Source organism: Elaeis guineensis, chromosome 10 (genome assembly GCF_000442705.2).
Source record: "Elaeis guineensis isolate ETL-2024a chromosome 10, EG11, whole genome shotgun sequence".
NCBI lineage: Eukaryota > Viridiplantae > Streptophyta > Magnoliopsida > Arecales > Arecaceae > Elaeis > Elaeis guineensis.
The window spans coordinates 40566703-40590102 of record NC_026002.2 but is presented as its reverse complement, the minus strand read 5'-3'; the positions used below and the strand labels follow the sequence as shown (position 1 = coordinate 40590102).

Genomic DNA, 23400 nt, shown 5'->3' with positions numbered 1-23400 from the left:
AAATATTCAAATAGTTCCGTAATGAGGAAGATAAATAAACTGAAAAGAGCATTAAAATTTTTTGATCTGACCAAGGAGGTGAATACCTCTCCAATGAGTTTTTGATATATGTAGGAGAGAATGAGATTCTCTCACAATAGATTCCTCCAAGGACACCACAATATAATGGCATCTCAAAAAGGAGAAATCGAACCCTGCTGGATATGGTTCGATCTATGATGGGCTTTGCTAGTCTGTCAATCTTCTTTTGGAGATATGTACTCAAGTCGGCTTGCTATGTACTTAATAGGATTTCAAATAGGTCTGTAAGTAAAACTCCATATGAGATATGGACAAGACATAAGCCGGTCCTCTTACATCTTAAGGTTTGGGGGTGTTCGACTTATGTCAAATATTTAATAACAGACAAACTCAGACCTAGGTCTGATAAATATTTTTTTATAGGGTACCCAAAAGAGACTAAGAGGTATTACTTCTACCTTGCTGATGAACAAAAAGTATTTATCAGTCTTAAGGCTATCTTTTTAGAAAAGAAGTTCCTTGGTGAAGGAACTAATGTCTCAAAGGTTGAACTTCATGAAGTTCAACAAGTAGAAGAGCTAACATAATCTAATGAACTGATACAATCAGATTTGATTAGATCAAATCTGGAGTCTGTTGTAGATGCACCATTAAGAAGATCTGATAGAGTACCACATCAACCAAACAGATACTATGATTTTTTGATCCCGAATGGTGATCCAATTAAACTCGATAAGAATAATGAGGATCCAATCATCTATATGGATGCAATACAGAGATCTGACTCTGATAAGTGGCTTGAGACCATAAAGTCTGAAATAAAGTCCATGAAAGTCAATGATGTACGGACATTAGTTGACCCATTTGAAGGGATAAAACTTACAGGGTGTAAGTGGATCTTCAAGAGGATGAGGGAGATGGATGGAAAGGTGGAGACCTATAAAGCTCATCTGATTGTCAAGGGATATCGTCAATATTATAGTATTGACTATGAGGAGATATTTTTTTCTGTGATAATTCTCCAATCTATTTGGATTATACTTGTGATAGCGGCACATCTGGACTATAAAATTTGATAAATAGATGTGAAAATTACTTTTCTAAATAGAAAGCTAGAAGAAGAAGTGTATATAATACAACTTGAAGATTTCACATCCACAGACGAGTCTAAGATGTGCAAGCTTCAGAGATCCATTTATGAATTGAAATAGGCATCCAAGAGTTGAAACATATGTTTTGATAAGGTGATCAGAATGTATGGCTTCGTTAGGAACAAAAAAAAAATCTTATATTTATAAGTGGACAAATGATTCTGTAGTTGTATTTCTTATTTTGTATGTGGATGATATTCTCTTAATCAAAAATAACATCTCAGCATTACGGAGAATAAAGATTTGGTTGTTGTCTCAGTTCTCCATAAAAGATTTGGAAGAAAAATCCTACATCCTAAAGATGAAGATCTATAGAGATAGATGGAAGAGGTTGCTTGGATTATCTCAATCCATATACATCGATACTGTGGTGAAGCGATTCAGCATGAAGAATTTCAAGAAAGACTATCTTCTGATAGACCATGAAATTTTTCTTTCAAAGAGAGATTGTCTGACAACCCCTCAAGAAAGAGAGCATATTAGTAAGATTCCATATACTTTAGCGATGGGATCCATTATGTATGCCATGACATGTATGAGATCAGATGTTGCCTACTCACTAGGGATAATGAGCAGGTATCAGTCTAATCCAGGAGAGAACCATTGAAAGGTTGTGAAAATCATCCTTAAGTATTTGAAAAATACTAAAACTCAGTGGCTCATCTATAAAGAATCTGATTTGAAATCAGTGGGATTTACAGACTCCAACTTTCAGTTAGACCATGATGATAGCAAATGTATCGAGATTTGTATTATCTTGAATGGTAGAGCAGTCTACTGAAAAAAATTCAAGTAGCATACTATGGCCAACTCAGTTTACGAGATGGAGTATATCGCGGCATCCGAGTTGCAAAGAAAGCTGTATGGTTGCGAAAGTTCATCAGCAAGCTCAGAGTAACACCCTCCATTGATGGTCCGATCCTGCTGTACTGCGACAGCACTAATGCCATTGCTTAAGCGAAGGAATTGAAGTTCCATCAGCACACTAAGCATATACTATGCTGCTACCACCTGATCTGAGAGATCGTGGATTGAGGTGATGTCGAGTTTTAGAAGATTGATGAAAAATTGAATTTGCTTGACCCATTCACTAAAGCCCTTATTGTCAAGAAGTTCAATGATCATAAATTGAAGATGGGTATACGATACTGTACTGATTGACTTTAGCCCAAGTGGAAGTTGTTGAAAATTATGTCACAAAGCCAAGCGTCAGTCTGTTGACGGTTGTGCTTATTTTGTTATTATATATAAATTATTCAATAATAAAAATTATTTAGTTTATTCATCATAAAGTTGTGAACATCTTTTTTAATGAACTCCTGTATTGTGATGAAGTCCTTAGGATTATTTTTAATTGATAAAGAAAGATTTATCATTTAGTCTTTAAACTTATTTGTGACCAAATGATATGCTATTATCAGGATGATAGCTATATCAAGTATAGGTCGTTGTGTACCATATAGGTTGGTTGTCCTCTTAACCAAAGAGTATAGAGATATTGATATGGCATGCAGATGAGACGTAGGAGTACATCTCACTGAACGTAACCAACTGTGGAGCACTCTACTATCAAGAGTAGCTCGCAAAGGGTAAGGATATAAGTGTCCCACCGACTTGAGATTATCAGATGACTTGCATGCAACTCACTATGCTTTGATGTTGGACTATCTGAATTTTTAATTCAATGATGAAAAATTTTCAGACAATCAAATACTTATTAAGTCAGTGTGTGAGTCAAGATGGGATTGATCCCTCTAGATTATAGGAGTTAATGCATTACTGTATTTCAATTTAGTAAAATCTTGGCTAGGATAATCCATATGATGGATTTGAAAGGTTGAAATACAACATGGTTGACTATTTCAGGATTGACAGTTAAATCCTAGGTCTTCTCAAACATTAGGGTCAAAGGGATGAATTATACAGTAACCATATGTCAGTAGATTCTTTAATGTTGCTTTATAGTCATTTGGCCTATCCAGATGTCGGGTCTCATTGCTAGATGTTATATTGATTAGTTCAAAAATTTATCCTGTGCTACTAGCTTATGTTCGAACCTATGGGGTCATACTCAAAAAAAATTTCTGTCTGATCAAGTGGCTGATCAACAATTGAGAATCATTCAAAGGTGTAATCGGCAATACGATTGATGGTTAACCTAATACAAAAATTGTAATGAATTAATTCGCTAAGGGTTAGTGAATTATAGGAGGATTGATAAGCAATTAGATTGCTGATTAAGCCCAATTTGATTGAGCAATATAATTTGGTTTAAGTCTAAATAAATTAGATTCAATTTGGTTTGATCTGATTAGGTTATGAGATGATCTAATTGCTAAGGATGATTGATTTCTGATTTGATCAGGAATTGGACTCGATTAAATTTTGATTTGATTAAAATTTAATTTAGTTGGTTTGGTACCTAATTGGATTGAGTCTAAGTTATTTGATTAGGGTTTAAACTAATTTGATTAGGATGGAGACCTAGAGTCCAAACCAAGTTGAACTCCTCCCTAGCCGACCACCCTTGCGTATGCCCCACTCTTCCCAATGCAAATATCAGATTTGTATGAGAAAACATCACACCTAAAGGTATTTTATCGCCCCCTCTACACGCACCAAAGGATGAGATAAATTCTGGTTTAGTTCAAATTTAATTTGGATTGGATTTAACTTGAAACATGACTAGCTCTTATCTAAGTTCGAATTTGATTCGAACTTGATCCTTATCTCCTCATCCATGCCATTTATAAAAAGCCCTTATTTTTATGTGACAAAAATCAGATTAATTCCACCGTGAGTTAGGGTTTCATAAAGGCATGAAGTCTTGGGGTGGGCAGCCTTCATAGACATATGAGCTTAGATGAGATCTTCCTCCTCTTGGGTGAGTGAAAACCTAGATCTGATCTAGGATTTTGGGTGAAGGAAAAATTAAAGCGAGACGAGAGTCTTCTTCCTTCCTTCCATCACTAGATCCTCCTTGTCCACCTTCACATTCTGGAAGAGTTCGTGAGATCCGAAGAAGGATGTAAATCAGCCATCAGAAGATCATTACATGAGCTAGTACTCTCGGGGCGATTGACCAGCATAGGACTTCGAGTGGACCAACCATAGAGGCTGGACATCCCGTGCGGCTGCGAGCAACCAGCGCATGATTCAAACATGGTGATTTGCTACTTGTGCTAAATTATTAAGTTTTGAACTCGATATTAATATAGATATGATCTATATAGTAGATGTGATCTATGGATGCATGTTTGATATGATCATACATGTATGCAGATTTAATTTTTAGATCTTATGCATGCACTATATCATGTTATAGATCTTAGGGTTTTTAGATATGATCTAAAGCATGTTTGTTAGATTAAATCATTTAATCTAATATTTTTTGCTGCTAAAATTTTTGCAATTACTTGCTAGAATCCTATCGATTTTCCAGCAACTTACACATATGGGGATATCCAATTAGGATATAGATTTATAATTCACATTTAAAGAAATTGGATCCCAAAATGGTTAGTTGCTATTCGATTGGCTATACAGTAAATTTTAAGGGATATAGGTTTTATTGTCCTTACCATACATCCAAAATAATTGAAGTTAGGGATGCTAAGTTTTTTGAGAACTATGAACTTAGTGGGAGTGGTTTTTCTTGTAAGGATGAATTTAAGAAAATAAAGAATCAAATTGATTAACCCATAAAAGATATAGAATTGGTTGTTATTCAAGGAGATCCACAAGATCATGAACAATAAATTTAAGAACAACCACCCCATGAAGAGCAAGTCATATTGAGCCTACTACTGAAAATGCTCAAAATACAGATGTAGTAGGATTAAGAAGATCCTAAAAAAAAAGTAGACCTGCAATTTTTAGTGATTACATTGCCTACCTATAGGAATTCGACTTTGATGTTGGGCCTGATAATGATCCTAAGTCATTTTTATAAGCCATAAGTGGAAACAAATCTATATTCTAGTATGATGCCATGAAAGATATAGAATTCATGGCTGAAAATGAGTCTATAAGACCAAAAGATGAATAACCTAAAGGTGCTTCAGCCATTGGCTGTAAATGAGTCCATAAGATCAAAAGAGACTCCTTAAGTAAGATTAAATGATATAAAACTAGACTTGTAGCTAAAGATTTCACTCAGAAAGAAAGCATGAACTATCATGAAATCTTCTTTCTAGTTTCAAAGATAGATTTATTAAGGATAATCATGACAATTTCAAATGGATGTGAAAATATCATTTCTAAATAAAAATCTAGAAGAGACAGTATACATGACTCAGCCTGAAGGTTTTTGTATAAATAAAAATAGTCACCTCATTTGTAAGTTAAAGAAGTCTATATATGGACTTAAACAGATCTCCCGTTAATGTAGACATGGGCACTAGGCCGTGCTTGACACAGCCCGACCCAGGCCTATCGGGCCACGATCCAAATGGGCCGTGCTAAGCATGGCCTATTTACCCCGAACCCCGGCCTATCACAGCCCTAAGCCCAAGGTTTGGTGGGCCGTGCCTTGCATGGCCCGTGGCCCGTCAGGCCCGTGGGCTTGATGGACGGCATGCAGGCCTGATGGATGTCCCTTTTTTTTTTTTTTAAAAAAATCAACCCAAACAGGCTATGCTAGGCTTGCCCGTTTAAGCTCGTTATGGGCCATGCCAGGCATGGCCCGTTTAGCACCATTATGGGCCGTGCCTGGCACACGTCGTTTAATGCCGTTACGGATCAGGCCCAGTTTGTAATAGCTAAATCTTTTTTTTTATTTTTTTGATTGATAACGGCTATTTTTGAGCTTTTTACCATTTTAGCCCCCCGAACAGCTATAAAATAATTAATTTGAGGGATATTTTAGAAAAATAAAAATATTAAATTTTTATAAATACCCCCCTCCTCTTTTATTTTTACTATACTAAATCAACTCTCCTCTCCTTCTCTACTACTATTCTTTTTTTTCTTTAAGCAATATTTAGCAAGTGTTCAATATTTAGCAATTAACAATTAGTAATTAGCAAGTATTCAAGTATTATATAAGAAAAGGATTAGTCTATCTATTGGAGTCTTGGAGGTTTTTGTTGAGGTCCTGAGGAGGAGTGAGGAGCACAAGAGGAAGCTCACAAGTCTCCGCCTATGGCCTATCTTTACTCAATTTTTTTGTTTGATAAATTTTTTTTATTTGCATAACTCATATTTAGATATGGTATCTTTTGATAAGAGTCATTTTGGTATTCTCTCAATTTCAGAGGGAGAAAAAACTACTATTCCTGCTCCCTTTGAAACCAATACTGAAGGTCAAGGCTCTGTCTCTTCTTTTCGTTAGAGGACTAGTGCCATATGGAATGATTTCGAAAGAGTTATGGTAGATGGAGTTTTAAAAGTAAAATATAAAAAATATATCAAATTGTATAGTTGTGCTAGTAGTGGAGGAACTGGCCATTTAAAAAGATATCAAGAGAGTCATATTATGAGTGATGCTCGTCTTCAAAGCATCCTTAATATACAAGGGGTAATCTTGTAGGTAATTTTTCATATAATCATAAAAATCAAAAAAAAAATTGATCAAATAGATAGTTAAGGATGAATTACCTTTTAGCTTATGTGAATCTTTTAATTTTGAAGAGTATGTTCAGTTAGCCCTATAACCCACTTATAGAAGAACTAGTAGATGTACATTTAGAAGAGTAGCTATAATTAATTTTTTAGTAATGAAACAAAGTTTAATTAGAACTCTCTCTGTCCTAAATTTAAAAGTATCATTAAAATCTGATATTTAGATAGCATTTGTTGGTAGTTATTATTTTATTATTATTATTGCTCATTATATTGATAATAATTGACTATTAAATAAATATATTCTTGTTTTTTATGCTTTTGATTTTTCACATTTTAGGCAATAAATTTTTAATACTATTTATCAAACTATATATACATATGGTATTAATCATAAAATTATATTTATTACTTTTGATAATACATCTAACAATAATTCTGTTGTTATATTATTAAAAGATTCATTGCATCTCACTCTAAATGAAAATTTATTATATATTAGATATACATGTTATATTTTAAATCTCTCTATTCAATCTGATATGGGTATGGTTTAAGATGTTATTCTAAAAGTTAGAAATATAATTTTTTATTCAAGCTTCAAGGGCAAAACTTCAAAAATTTAAGCAAATATATATAGATCATGATAAATATTTTAAAAAATTTAAACTTAATGTAGTTACTCGTTGGAACTTGACATATACGATGATACATGATGCATATCTATATAAAAGTTTATTAAGTGCATATATTGATGATCATAGATTAGGTTTTATATTGACTATAACTGATTGAAATAAAGATAAAATTTTAAAAGAATTTTTAGTTAGTTTTTATAATACCACTAAAATTTTTTCTGATGTTTATTATCCAATCTTTTATTTATTTTTACAACAAGCATATTTATTAGCCAAAAATTTATACAACATAGATATGATGATATTTTAGAGTCTATTATTTATGAAATAAAATCTAAATAGAATGAGTATTAGGATAGGATATGTCCTATGTATAACTTAGCTGCTGTATTTTATCCACGTGTTGAATTAAGTGATGTTTTGAATTTACTTGATGCATATTATAAAAATATGAATCAAGATCTTGAATCCATTAAAGCTGAAGTAAACCAAATTTTTCATGATATTTATGCTTTATATGATGATAAGATTCATGGATCTAGTGCTTCTCATTCACAAACCTCCACCTCTTCTTTTAGTACTTCTCGTTCATCATCTATTTTTTTATGTATTGCACATAGGAGACATACACATGCTTCTTCAAGTTTATCTTCATTTTCATTTTTAAGTAGTGAATTTGAATTTTATTTATGAAATGATCTTCAATCTACATATGATGAAAATCAAATAGAAAATCTTGATATATTAGCATAATAAAAAAGTATTAGAAATCAATATCCTACAATGTTTGCCATTGCACATGATATCTTAACCATACCAATATCCATAACAATATTGAAATCTACTTTTAATATAGGTCGACAAGTGCTGGATGAAAAGAGGAGTAGGATGATCGATGAAATAATTGAGATGCTGTTCTGTTTCAAAGATTGATTTGATGCCAAGGCAAAACTTTAAGATAAAGGTAGATATAATATAACATTTGATGATGATGATGATATAAATACTACTAACGATTAGTAAGATTTTTAATTATTAATTTTTCATATTTATAACTTTTTAGATTTATCTTTTAATTGTTGAGGAGAGTCACCTCAATTTTTTTTCTCATCCTTATCGTATTTGGAGGTCAGGCCTAGCCCCCCTCCCTCTCTTGTGCTATTTTAATTGTTATTAATAAATCAATAGGGGTCCACGCTAAACCCCCTACCATTGCAAGGTGATTTTTTATTTTTACAAAAAAAATTATATCTATTTTTAGTTTTACTCCTTAACTCTTTTATAATTTATAAAAAAAATATATTTTTTAAATTCAAAAAAAAGAGTCAGGCCCATGCCGAGCCTGGACCGTAGGCCATGCTTGGCCCACGGGCCGTGCTAGCCTAGGCCCTTACGGGCTGTGCCGAGCCTGGATCGTGGGCCGCAAACCCTCAGCCCAGCCTGACCCCTTCTAATGGGTCATGCATGGCACGACCCGTTTCATATCGGATTGGGCTGTGTAATGGGCGGCCAGTCCGTTGCTCAAATCTACGCCAATAGTATGTAAAATTTCATGATATTATTAGCTCTTTTAACTTTATAAAAAATATTATAAATCAATATATATACCTTAAGATTAGTGAAAGTAAGTACATATATCTGATCCTATATGTAGATGATATATTACTTGCAAGCAGTGATTTTGATTTGCTAAAGGGGACAAAACTATTTTTTTTTTCAAAACTTTGAAATAAAGAATATGGGTGAAGCCTCTTATATCATTAGCATGGAGATTCATAGAGACAAATCATGAAAGATTTTAAATTTATCTTTAATGGCCTACATTAAAAAGATTTTGAAAATATTTAAAATGATAGATTATACTTTTACAATTGCATCCATTATGAAAGATGACAAATTTAGTCAAAATCAATGTCGATAAAATAAATTGAAAAAAGAGCAAATGAAGAACTTTCTATATGCATCTACATTGGGAAGCTTGATATATGTGCAGGTCTGTACAAGACTTGGTCTGTACAAGACTTAATATTGCATATGTAGTAGAAATTTTGGATAAATATCAAAGCAATTCTACTCCTAATCATTAGAAAGCTATAAAGAAAGTTATGTAGTATTTATAATGAACTAAGCATTATAGGCTTACCTACAAACACATTGATCACTTAAAAGTGGTTGATTATGTGGGCTCAGATTTTGATAGATGTGTGGATACAAGAAAATCTACTTAAGGATATATTTTTTTCTTGCTGGAGGTGCTATATCTTAGAGAAGTAAATAAGCAATCCATAGTTGCTTCATTTATCATATAAGCATAGTTCATTGCATGCTATGAGGCTACTTCACAAGCAATATGGATGAAGAATCTTTTTTTCAATTTGAGAGTTATCGATTTTATGGTAAGGTCAATAAAAATTTATTATGACAACTTCGCTGTATTTTTTTTTAAGAATAATAAAAGTAGAAGTCGTAACAAGCACATTGACATAAAGTATCTTGCTATTAAAAATTATGTCAAGAAGTATGAAGTAAATATTCGACTTATCAGTACTGAATTAATGATCGTACATCCCATGATTAAAGGGTTATTGGTTAAACAGTTTAAAAATCATATGGATCATTAGTTTAATTCTTGTTTGATTTACTTCTTATATAATATTTATGATATTTATAGAAAAACAGAATATGATTTTTGTTTTGTGTACATAAAATTCATGTTATGAAATTAGACTATGAATAGCTTACAGGAAGTTATTTATAAAGAAAAATATAAAGTACTTAAATAAAGAGTTTCATGTACCGTGATACATGGAAGGGAGTATTCAGTTTATAGAATATAACCAATATGATTTATTTATTGGAATTCCTTATTTAAGTAGAAGTTTTGACTTGAGTTGGTTTATGGTCATATTACAGTTTTATTTATCATCTATTAAGTATCTTGATTGTGATACATGGGCCAAGTGGAAGAATGTTGTACTCATGTCAAATATTAGGGACTTGATGTGACCCACTTGTAATCTAATCATTAAAGACAATTTAAGATAATTAAGATGATCATGAATAATTAAAGCTCTTTTGAGATAGAAATAGACTTAGGTCAAAATAAGGAATCCATTATGATTGTGCTTCTTTGATGGAAGGAAGAAGTTGTATTAATCTAAAAGAGCCCTAGTCTAGCTTATAAATATAGCCTGCGACACTCCATTAAATATAGACATCGAGATCTTCTGACATAAACTAGAAGAATTCTTTTGTAGTATTCTTTTGTAAGATAGAAGTAAGGTAGTTTTATCTAACGGATTCATTTTCCAGTATTCTTGCAATTTTCTTCATCTCTGATTCATTTTGGGTTGGAACAACAATAGTTGGAGGTATGTTTATTTTTGCATTCAGATTAAATTTTTTACATGCTATGAGCATTCTTTTCACTATAGAACTTCTCACATATAATGAATCCTATGAGAGTGGAGTTTCCAGCTGCTGAGGTAACTGGCTATGCCTGTAGCTGCATAATCCATGGGTGTGACTTTGTTGAAGCAAAAAACTTTATATATGAAATCAAAGATGAAGGAATAAAATTAATAAATAAAAAAGGGGGGGGCAACCTCTGGGTCAAGCTACTGAGCTGCTATAAGAAACACTCACAGAGGCCACGAGGAGTGACTGGATCGAATTATAGAATCAGATCTTATGGCGGTGATTCCCTTTTTCCTTCTTGCATCAAGTATGGACAAATAAGGATCGAAGAAAGGTTAAAAAAGGGTTCACCTTGCAGCTTAAATTATAGCTCATTAGATGAAGTATGGGTCCTGTCAGGTAACTGAAAAGTTTGATTCACTCACCCACCATCATTTGCTCATCAATCAATATCAAGAGATTGAATGCTCCCTTCAATCAGCTAAGAATGGCTGATGCACGAACTATAGGTGATCGTCTAGCTGGAAAAGCAAGTTCCGGTGGTTCTTGACTCTGTTAGTCAAATCCTCTTGTAATGCAATTTGTCTTGTTTCATCAAGGTCTTTTCAATGCTTAGGAGCTGGGATGCTCGTTGATAGAAGTATTTCAGCAATCTCACCGCATCCTGTGACTAGTCCAATTGAGGTACAGAAGTTACAGTAAAAGTGTAACACGAGAAAAACCATACGAAATCGCATAAATTAATGCAAATATATATATATATATATATATATATATATATATATATATATATATATATATATATATAGAGAGAGAGAGAGAGAGAGAGAGAGAGAGAGAGAGAGAGAGGGGGGGGGGGTTGGGGTAGACTAGGCTCCGATCGATCGGATCCTAGCCTATATCCGATCGACTCTCCAATCATTGGATCGGCACGCATCTCTAAAACTCCCTTAAAAAGCAAATGGAGGATTTTCCTTGCCCATTAGCTGATATGACATTGTTTAAAAAATAAAAGAGAGATGTGACGGAGAAAGCACACATTGACTGCAATGTGACGCCACCCTCCCCCTCCCACCTTCCTCTTCCCGCGGCTGCCCTGCACCCACCCCATCCGGTGCCATCCGTGGTTCCACTGCTCCTCCACGCCATTCCCCCAGCCCCACGCCTGCCCATGGTCTCCCCTCCCCCGACACTTGTCCCACCACCCCGCCCTCTACTTTGTGGCTCCGCGCTTCCCTCACCTTAGAGATTCGGTCCACAATAAGCCTAGAACGAGGTCCAGGACGATGAATGGAGTTCAACAAGCCAAAAACATCTCAAATAGAGTCCAGATGGTGAAAATATGTATGAGAAAAGTCCGAAGCAGGTGGCACGGCCCACGGGATGCGACGGAGCAGCGGAGGCCGATGACAGTGCAACTAGGCCCGGTGGATGCATGCACCTCACCTACATGGAGTACGTAGGTGCTTATATGTGAATTGTAGGCAATTGTCGGTGCCTACATGTGAATTATAGGCGCCTACAATTCTCATATAGGCATCTACAATTCACGTATAGGCGCTACATGCTCCTAGACGAGGCGCTCACACATCCGCCATCCCGCCACCAGCCTCCGCCGTCTCGCCAGTAGCCTCCTCCGCATGTAGGCACCTACATGAATTGTAGGTACCTATATGTGAATTGTAGCCACCTACAGTTCACATGTAGGTCCCTACAGTTCACATATAGGTGCTACATGCTCCTAGATGAGGCGCTCGCGTATCCGTCGGGCTTGACTGCACCGTCGTTGGCCTCCGCTGCCCCACCGATGGCCTCCTCTACATGTAGATGCCTACATGAATTATAGGCGTCTACAATTGGATTGTAGGCGTCTACAATTCATATGTAGGTGCTACATGCTTCTAGACGAGGTGCTTGTGCGTCTGCCAGGCCTGGTTGCACCGTCGCCGGCCTCTGCCGCATGTAGGCACCTATATGAATTATAGGAGCCTACATGTGAATTGTAGGTGCCTACAATTCATATGTGCGCCTACATGTGATGAAGAGAAGAGGTGCCTGAAGGCGTCTTCATGAATCTTTCCAGTTTTTTTTGTCAATCTTTCTGATTTTAGGCTTAAATTTTATTGATTTATTAACCCCATTCCATGAATAAAAAAGGAAGAAGAGGACGTGGGTCCTCTATTATATGGAGATAAAAAAAAATGTTCAGAAAGGCTGAAGGTGCCCATGCACAGCTCTGAAAGCTATCCAGAAGCCATCATGGTGATAGATGATAGCAGTTTGTGTAATAAAGTGCTGATAAATCAGAATCTTTTTAAGATAAATACTGATCCATACTAGAGACGATGATGGTGGTGCACGCTGGCCTTACGTCCTATCGTGTCTCATGGATTACGGAAACTGCTATCATCTATCACCATGATGGATTTCGGACAGCTTTCAGGGCTGTGCACGGGCGTCTTCAGCCTTTCTAAATATTTTTTTTTGTCTCCATGAAATAGAGGACCCATGTCTTCTTCTTTCTCCTTCATTCACGGAACAGGGTTAATAAATCAGCAAAATTTAAGTCTAAAATCAAAGAGATTGATGAAGGAAGCTGGAAGGATTTATGAAGGTGCTTCCTCTCTTCATTGCATGTAGGCGTACATATGAATTGTAGGCATCTACAATTCATATGTAGGCACCTATAATTCACGTAGATGCCTACATGCGGAGGAGGCCACCGACGAGGCGGCGGTGGCACAGCCAGGCCTGACGAATGCACGAGCACCTCGTCTAGGAGTATATAGCGTCTACATGTGAATTGTAGACACCTACAATTTATGTAGGTGCCTACATGTGGAGGAGGCCGTCGACGGGGTGGCGGAGACCGACGATGGGCCGACGGAGGTTGGCGATGGTGCAGCCAGTCCAACGAATGCATGAACGCTTCGCTTAGGAGCATGTAGGACCTACATGTGAATTGTAGACACCTATATGTGAATTGTAGGTGCTTATAATTTATGTAGGCGCCTACATGTGGAGGAGGCCATCGGCGGAGGCTGGTGGTGGGCCGAAGGACGTGCAAGTGCCTCATCTCGAAGCATGTAGTACCTACATGTGAATTATCAGTGCTTACAATTCAATTATAGCCGTTTATATGTGAATTGTAGGTGCCTACAATTCATATATAGGCACCTATAATTGCCTATAATTTACATGTAGGCACCTACGTGCTCCATATAGGTGAGGCATGTGCATCTGTTGAGCCTGGCTACACCGTCATTGGCCTCCACCGGCCTACCATGCCCCATGGGCCGTTCCACCTTCTTCGGACTTCTTTCGTGGATATCTTCGCCGTCTGGACTCTATTTGGGATATTTTTGGCTCGGTAGACTCCGTTCATCATTTTGGACCTTGTTCTAGGCTTATTGTGGATTGAATCTCTAGGGTGAGAAAAGTACGGAGCTGAGGGATGAAGGGCAGGGTGGTGGGATGGGCGCCTGAGGGAAGGGCGACCACGGGTGGGTGTGGGGCTGGGGGGATGGCATGGAGGAGCGGCGGAACTGTAGGTAGCACCGGATGGGGTGGGTGCACGATGGCCACGAGAAGAGGAAGGCGGAGGATCCGAGGGGGAAACTGGAGAGGGCGGGTGCGGGGCGGCTGGGTCTCTCAGTCGTATTTTTTTTATGGTGAATGAAGGCACCTTCATGGTTCATGAAAGTGCCTTCAGCACTGTAGCATAATGAGAGGGGGAGGGTGACATTGTGTTGCAGTCAATGCATGCTTTCTCCGTCGCATCTTCTTTTATTTTTTAAACAATGCCAGAATAGCTAACGGGCAAGGAAAGTCCTCCATTTGCTTTTTAGGGGAGTCTTGGAGATGCACGCCGATCCAACGATCGGAGAGTCGACCGGATATAGACTGGGATTTGATTGATCGGAGCTTAGTCTCTCTCTCTCTCTCTCTATATATATATATATATAGGCCGATTTGGATAAGATTGATTGGATTTGGACTCAGATCTGGTCAGGTCAAAATTGGACAACGAAAATCTTATAGTAATGATCCAAGCCATTTGATGTGATCTACCATTTCAGAAGTATTTGCACACCAAAAATTATATAATTTGAAGATCTCTAGTCTATATATCAAGTGGTCAAAAAATATATCTACTTTAATTTTTCAATTTTTGACTACTTGATGCATAGGCTAAGAGTTTTCAAATCATATGATTTTTTGTATATAAGTAGTTTTGAGATATTAGATTATATTCAACGATTTGGATCATCGATATAGGACACTTATTATAGAGTTTGGATCTGATCGGATCTAAGTCCAAATTCAATCGATATGATTTAAGCCCGACTATATATATATATATATATATATATATATATATATATACATATATATACATATATATATATATATATATATATATATATATATATATATATATCAAAAATTTACATTAATTCCATGAGGAATAAAATTATTAATCAAATTGATAAGCAGCGTTAACATATATTGGACAAGTCTATATATATACTGTTGGATGGATGTCTGGCCAGGACACCACCTCCCAAGATCTTTTCAGTACCACGCGATGCAGCAGGAAGAAAGAAGAAACAAAATAAAAGAAAAAAAATAATTAAAATACGTGGATCAGCCACAAAAGGGCTCACCTCCACGGGGTATGCAAACTTCACTATGAAAAAAAAATTTTACAAGAGGAGACCTCACCCTCAACCCTTGTACACCCAATTCTCTCTCACCTGAAGTTCTCCTCACAAAAGCTCTCTCTCTCTTGGAAGACCCCCTGAACCCCTGAAGTGCCTGGTGACTGCTGTCCAGGAGCCTCCTTCTCCTTCTCTCTCAGCGCATCCGCCTCTCTCTTCTCTTGGATTCTGTACAGGCTTCGTACGGTACGAAAAATCGATCCACTCGCTTCACTGTTCGTCACAGGGCTTTTTATAGACCTTAATCACGACTTAGATCATGATTAGGACTCCTTAATCAACCCAAATCACGTCCCAGACCGTCGGATCAAGATCGGGAGCCACTTGGGCCCTTCGATCATGCTCCGGTCCACGGAATAGTATCGTGGACCGCGAGAAATGCGTGGGAAACGCCCATGCAGTCCACAGGCCCAGCCGTGGACCGCCCGGTCCACGGTGGACCGGGGCAAAGGGGCCAGCAGGTCGCCTGGGCCTGGGCCGGCAGTGCGCGCGGGCCTGGGCCGCGCCTGCGCGCGAGCCTATGCCCGCCTGGGCCTGGGCCGCGCGCCCGCCTGGGCCGCCCGCCCGCCCGGGCCGCGGGCCTGGGTCGCACGTCCCGCACGCCGCCGCCTGCGGCCGCGCCGCTGCCGCCTGCCGCCGATCACCGGTGGTCCTCCACCACCTCGAATCTCGTGCCGACTTCAAAAGCTCGTATCTCCTCCATTCGAGCTCCATTTCAGGTGATCTTGGTCTCGTTAGACTCCATTTTTCACCGCGAACCTCACTGTGGGCTCAATATGGGCTGAATCTCGAAACGTCAAATCCTAACAATCTCCACCTCGACTCGATATTCGGCCTCCTCCAAACTCCAAGAGCTTCTGGATCTCCTCGCCCCCATGCCCTAGGGCAATCGCCTGCTGATTATGGATGGGCAAACATGGGAGTCAAGCCAGGCTGCTCGATCCCATCTCTGTCGTATGCTGTGCTCCTCCTGACCTAAGACCTGCTCGGGGCATCGTCCTGCGGCAATAGGAATCTTACCTTGCGAAGTCGCCTCTCGTCCTCCCGAGTCTCATGTCTCGTGCCCGATCCGCCTCCTGGAGCTCCACCTCGCTCTGGGCTCCACCTGGCTCCCAAAGCTCCACCTCGTACTTAGCTCCCCGCCAGGTAATAATATCCTCTACTCCCCTTCTTCTCCTCCAGCACAATCCTATCGCCACGTAGCACCCTCAAGATTCCTCCACCAGCTACCGTCCTGTAGCCTCTCGAATCCAGTCTGCTAAGTGAGATAAGATTCCGTCTGAAATCGGATATGTATCGGACCTCCCCCAATCTCCTCACTACACCATCATGTGTCCTCCAGCTGACCATCCTAATGCCTTTGATCGCACAGCTCAATCCATCCGGCAGATATACAGTGCCCTCACTGTTCTCCAGGAAGTCAAACTGCTCCTCTCTGCAACATACATGATAGGGGCATGCAGAATCTAATATCCACTGCTGGAAAGAAGTAGATACCTCGTCAGATATCTCCAGGACATCTCCATCTAAATCGCTGCCGGCCGTCGCTACAGCAGCCACCGTCCGATTTTTCAGTTGAGGGCAATCTCTGGCTAGATGCCCTAACTCTTCACACCGGTAACACCTGGTTTTGCTCAAGTCCCTCTTGGACTTGGACCACCCTCGTTGCGATCTCCTGTCGCTCCGTCTACCGCCTCCTGCTCTTCCAGAAGCCACCAAAGCTGAACTACCGCCACCTGAGCTCGAAGCTGGGTTCTCCCTCCTGAAAACCTCGTTCTGGAGTATCGCCGCGGTAACCTCGTCCATCTTGATAGTGCTATTCCCCATTAGAAGAGCAGTCACCAAGGACTCGTACGAAGGGGAAAGCGACGCCAGCAAAACTAGCACCCTGGTCTTCTCCTCAACGTTCTCGCCAACGCTGAGAAGGTCGGTGAGGATCTTCTGGAAGTGGCTCAGATGCTTCTGCACGCTCTGTCCCTCAATCATCCGCAGTTGGTAAAACTGCCTCCAGTGGAAAAGAGTGTTGGTGAGAGACTTCGCCATGTACAACTCCTCTAGCTTCGACCACAGCATCGTCGGAGAAGTCTCGCTCAGCACATGGATCACCACCTCATCCGTCAGGTACATGCGGATGGTACTCACTGCCTGCATCTGTAGCCATTTCCAATCCCGCACCTCCATGGTGGTAAGCTTCTCATCGCACAAGAGAGCATCGATCAACCCCTGTTGGATGAGTACGTCCTTCACCCTTGCCTGCCATAAGGAGAAATTGCTCTTACCATCGAACTTGTTGATCTCCATCTTGATTGTTTCTGTTTTCTCCATCTTCAGTCTTGCTCACCACCACTGCAATCTGCGTCCTTGTACCATCTTGCTCTGATACCACTTGTTGGGTGGATGTCTGGCCAGGACACCACCTCCCAAGATCTTTTCAGTACCACGCGATGCAGCAGGAAGAAAGAAGAAACAAAACAAAAAAAAAAAACAATCAAAATATGTGGATCAGCCACAAAAGGGCTCGCCTCCATGGGGCATGCAAACTTCACTATGAAAAAAAAAATTTACAAGAGGAGACCTCACCCTCAACCCTTGTACATCCAATTCTCTCTCACCTGAAGTTCCCCTCACAAAAGCTCTCTCTCTTGGAAGACCCCCTGAACCCCTGAAGTGCCTGGCGACCGCTGTCCAGGAGCCTCCTGCTCCTTCTCTCTCAGCACGTCCGCCTCTCTCTTCTCTTGGGTTCCGTACAGGCTTCGTACGGTGCGAAAAATCGATCCACTCGCTTCACTGTTCGTCACAGGGCTTTTTATAGACCTTAATCACGACTTAGATCATGATTAGGACTCCTTGATCAACCCAAATCACGTCCCAGACCGTCGGATCAAGATCGGGAGCCACCTGGGCCCTTCGATCGTGCTCCGGTCCACGGAATAGTATCGTGGACCGCGAGAAACGCGTGGGAAACGCCCACGCGGTCCACAGGCCCAGCCGTGGACCGCCTGGTCCATGGTGGACCGGGGCAAAGGGGCCAGCAGGCCGCCTGGGCCTGGGCCGGCCGCGCCTGTGCGCGAGCCTGCGCACGCCTGGGCCGCGCGCCAGGCTGGGTCGCACACCCACCTGGGCCGCCCGCCCGCCTGGGCTGCGGGCTTGGGTCACGCATCCCGTGCGGGCCTGGGTCGCGCGTCCCGCCGCCGGTCGCCGGTGGTCCTCCGCCGCATCGAATCTCGTGCCGACTTCAAAAGCTCGTATCTCCTCCATCCGAGCTCCGTTTCAAGTGATCTTGGTCTCGTTGGACTCCGTTTTTCGCCGCGAACCTCGTTGTGGGCTCAATGTGGGCTGAATCTTGAGGTGTCAAATCCTAATATATACCTTATGCTATCTCAAATAACCATCAGACGTCAACATTTTGAGACAATATTTGATATACCCGATCCGCATAGACAGCGAAATTTCATGACACTTTTTCCAGCACACAAGTAGAAGAAATAATCCATTAAGTTTCATTAATGAAGCATAGTTGTAAGACACATGTAATCCTATGCAACCAAATGCTTTCGGGCCTTTCGTTTTAGAAATTCTCTCATAAACTCTATAATCTATGAATTTGATCATTGCCTTAGAGCTTCATCTTTCCCTTCTCTTTACCTTTCATTTGGAAGAGCCTTTTGGTTTATCTACTGGAAATAGTACCATGCAGCAGTACTTGAAGTTGGAATTGTGGCAAGATTTTGGCTGGCCGTTGTTTGTAGGCCGGATTCGCATGGAGGAGTGGTTAGTATAGTGGGAGAAACGTGACGTAGGTGAGTAAAATGGCTAGTTTGGTCTTGGTCAGAGTTGCAACGTGGCGAGATGACTTGTATCCGTAGTCGCGCCTCCCCTGATCCCGCGCGTGACGCGGACCACCGCGAACTCCGCGGGATGATGGTGGGGAAGATTCGTAAACAATCTCTTAACGTGACCTCAAATTAAATGTGAACCCTACCCTTATTTACTAAAAAAAAATAATTATAAATTTTTACAGTTGCGATCACGGAGGCAGAACTATAGATGTCGTCCTCTCATAATATTTGCCGCTTCAGTATGCTTTGACCATTTGGAGCAGTTCCATCCTTTAAAAAATATCTTATACGAAAAAGAAGAATTCACACCATATAAATCATACTCATTTTTGACTCAGAATCAATGTAAGGTTAAAAATATCATCCCTCATAATATTTATTTATTTTAATAAAGATAAACAAAGCAATGATTAATCAAGTATTGTATGAGCATATCATCGTAAATGGATTATAAAATCAAGATTTATTGCATGTAACGAGTGATGATTAAGTGGAAATCACTTGATTGTTAGATGAAATTTGGTGAGGAAATGAGTGATTTTTGACGATCTAATGGATATTGCAGCATTTGCAAAAAAAATGATAATCAAGAAATCAAGAATTATAAATGATATCAATTTTTATAAATCCAAATATATATGTGTTAATAGGGATGGCAAAATTGATCCGACCCGATGGGTATACATCCTATCCGAATCCGGTCAAACCCTATTTTAATGATATCAATTATTCATAAACCCAAATATATATGTGTGTATAGGAATGGCAAAATTGATCCGATCGATGGGTATACATCCTATCTGAACCCGATCAAACCCGAAAAATAGGGTTTGACCGGGTTTGGGTTCGGATTTGGGTAAAACCCGAAAACTATAGTACGGGTATGGGTAGAGTATGGGTAGTGCTATTTTCTATCCGAACCCGAACCCGAACCCGAACCCGACCCAAACCTATGGGTATGGATAATTATGTATTAATTTTTTAATTACTTGTTGCAGAGCTTACTATTTGCCTTAAATGATTTGTGGAGTTGCAGTCATTTCATGAAATTATTTGGAAGTTTAGTATTCAAGTTCACTACTTTTTTAGCATTATACTAAATTTTCATGGATGAAATAATGAACTTAATGGTTATATTAGATTTTGAATGGTAGTTCTATTCCTATGTTGATTTCTATAAATTTGGTCTCATAAATTATATTCTATGTTGAATTGGTAATTTTATTTTGATTGATAATATGTAGAAATTTATTTTGGTTGTTTATATGTTCTATGTTTAAATGTAATTCTATTTTTATATTTGATTTCTATAAATTTGGACACATAAATTATATTTTATATGGAATTGGTAATTCTATTTTTGATTGATAATATGCATAAAATTATTTTACTTTTTTTTTGGGTATAGAATGGATGGGTATAGGTTGGGTATGGGACGGGTATGGGTTGGGTATGGGAAAATGGGTTATCTACGAGTATCTCCGAACCCGTTGGGTATGGGAAAGGGTATTTCTTTTCTTATCCGATTGGGTATCGGGTAGGGTTTGAGTATAGGGTATTAAGTTCGGATTTGGGGATGGGTAATATACTATCTGACCTAAATCCTACCCATTGCCATCCTTATGTGTGTATAGTGTAACATCATCTATTGAGTAGTTTATATGTTACAAGATGAATCTTGATCATGCAAATCGTTATCATTCACCGGTACTTTTGAACTAATATTACCCAACATGGACTAGAACTTTGTGCATTATAAAAATATAGAAAGGCAACCCTAATTAAATACTTTTCTATATACATGAGGACTTTGAGGCCAGGGATATCCTGTTTGAGCTTGGAAAAGACAATGGGGAAGCCAAATGAGATTCTTTTTATTGGAATAAAATAAATCTTGAATTGACAGAACATTCTACAAAATGCCCTTCATTTAGATTATATAATCTTTTGATGATGGAACATTCTTCCGACCCTAAATCGGATCTTGCACTCACCGGTGGTTACACTTTTTGTCGTAGTTGGAGGATCTTATGAACAAGTTAGAGCGGTCCCGGATTTTCCGCAAGCAATTGAGGACATGCTAATAGACGTCCAAAGCATCGAAAGTTATCAGTTTGTTAATCATAGTTTTACTATATCAAGAACTAACTATTGGATGATGTGTTCAATCAAAATATGCTGCAAGAGTAATTTCATCATGTAAATTAATTTTTAGCCTTGATTAATATGAGATAAATGCAAAATGAATAATGTTATATGACACTCATTATGTGCACAAAAATTATCACTTAACTTGCAGATTGAAAATAGTGCAACTTTGAAAATTGTCACCATATATTGAGAGAAAAATTCATGAATAGTTGTCTCACCAATTGTCACGCTTCCGATCCGAGATTGTGAATCGAGAGTCATGGCAACCGTCGCATACTCATAGAAAACTTTTTCCATAAGCATGCAAGGTATCTCATCATGATATCTTACACATAAAGTTAAATAATTTTTTAATTTTTAACAATCAAATCTTAGTTCAATTAACAAATCAAAACTCAGTATCCAAAAGAAAAATAATTGTCTAACAAAGTCAACACTTAAAATAAAAGTCTTGAATCAATTCTGAGAAAATCTTAAATTAAATGAGCTAACTCCATCTCTAATCGCTCTTCCAACCGAAATCCCGCATCATGCTAATTTTCTGGATCTGTAAAGAAAAATATAAAACTCATCATGAGCTAAATAGCCCAGTAAGCAGTGTATACCTTTAACTGAATAAATCAGACAATAATACTGTACATGTAGGTTTACTGATAATAACAAAATCAATATGTAAATTCATGAAATCATAATCATACTATCAATCATATATAAAATTTCAATTCATCATAATTTCAAATTATGCTTATCATCTTAAATTCATCAATTTCTTAAGTTCTTTTTTTTTACCAACCATGACTATGACCACATTTTTCCTGTGGCAGGTCATAATACCGCGTATCTGCTTGCGGTAGGCTGCGAATCATCTGACAGCCAAGTACTTTGGAACTGCTAGTCTCGCTGGCGGTTTGTCGTTGGTCTCTCTGGCGACATGTCGCTGGTCTCGCTGGCGACATAAATCGTCAAAAAAATCAATTGCCAACATATATGCCTCCATTGGCGGGGTCCTTTACATAGTCAGGTTGTCAAATTCATATCATCTTCCAATTCATATATTATTTTCAAAAATAATATAAATAAATGATATTCAAATCAAATCAATCATATCATTCTTTATGATCATACATCATCATAATAATTTTTTTCAACAAATAACTTCAATCATAAATAATTTCAACAAATAACTTCAATCATAAATAATTTCAACAATTATTTTCAATAAATATTTTCAATCATAAGCATGCTATGAATTTATTTAATTCAGAATTTATAATTTACCAGATAAATTCAATAAAAGTAAACACTACTTACCTCAAAAGAAAATTCAAACTAGAAATTCTAGAAATCTTGAAAATCCTTCTCCGGACCTGGTACATCAAATATCATATTTTTGATTAAAATTTTATCGAATTAAAAAATTAAAATTTGTTAAAATTCAATGTCCTCACATGGATTAACTAGACGACAGCGTCCAGGATTTTCGGATTGATCCATAGAAACTCTTCTTATATTTCTTTTAATTATTATTATTATATATATATTTTTTTAATTTCATAAATCTTAAAAATCTAAGAGAGAGCAGAGAGAGAAAGTTTCTCTCTCCCTTTCTTTTTTTCTCTTTTTTTTTTAATTTTTTTTCTCTTTTTCTTCTTTTTCTTTTCTTTTCTTTTCTTTTCTTCTTTTTTTTTTTCTCGGGCTCCTTCCTGGCCGAAACAGGAGACCGGCAGGTCCCCTCCTTTGACCGGCCGTTCAGGCCATGGCCGACATGGTGAATGCCAGCGGCAGAAGGGGGGAAACTCTCTCAAGTTCGGAGAGGCAAGACCGACGGTCGGTTGTGATCACCGGCACCGAAAAACCAAAGGGAAGAAGAGACCAAACAGGGGTCCCTTCTCTGAATCGG

The 23400-nt window shown here is 38.5% G+C and overlaps 1 long non-coding RNA gene across 3 annotated transcripts in view; it reads left to right on the top strand.

The window, feature by feature from the left end:
- The window catches only part of LOC105052289 (uncharacterized), a 90550-nt gene that overhangs the window by 9696 nt on the left and 57454 nt on the right, over nt 1–23400 (top strand). Inside the window, exons 2-3 of one of the 3 annotated variants that reach the window (XR_012134962.1) lie at nt 8229–8336; nt 21368–21647. This is a non-coding gene — a long non-coding RNA (uncharacterized lncRNA). Of the gene's footprint in view, nt 1–8228; nt 8435–21367; nt 21648–23400 lie in introns of those variants that run through there. The other 2 variants (XR_012134961.1, XR_833347.3) reach the window with 2 other exon arrangements.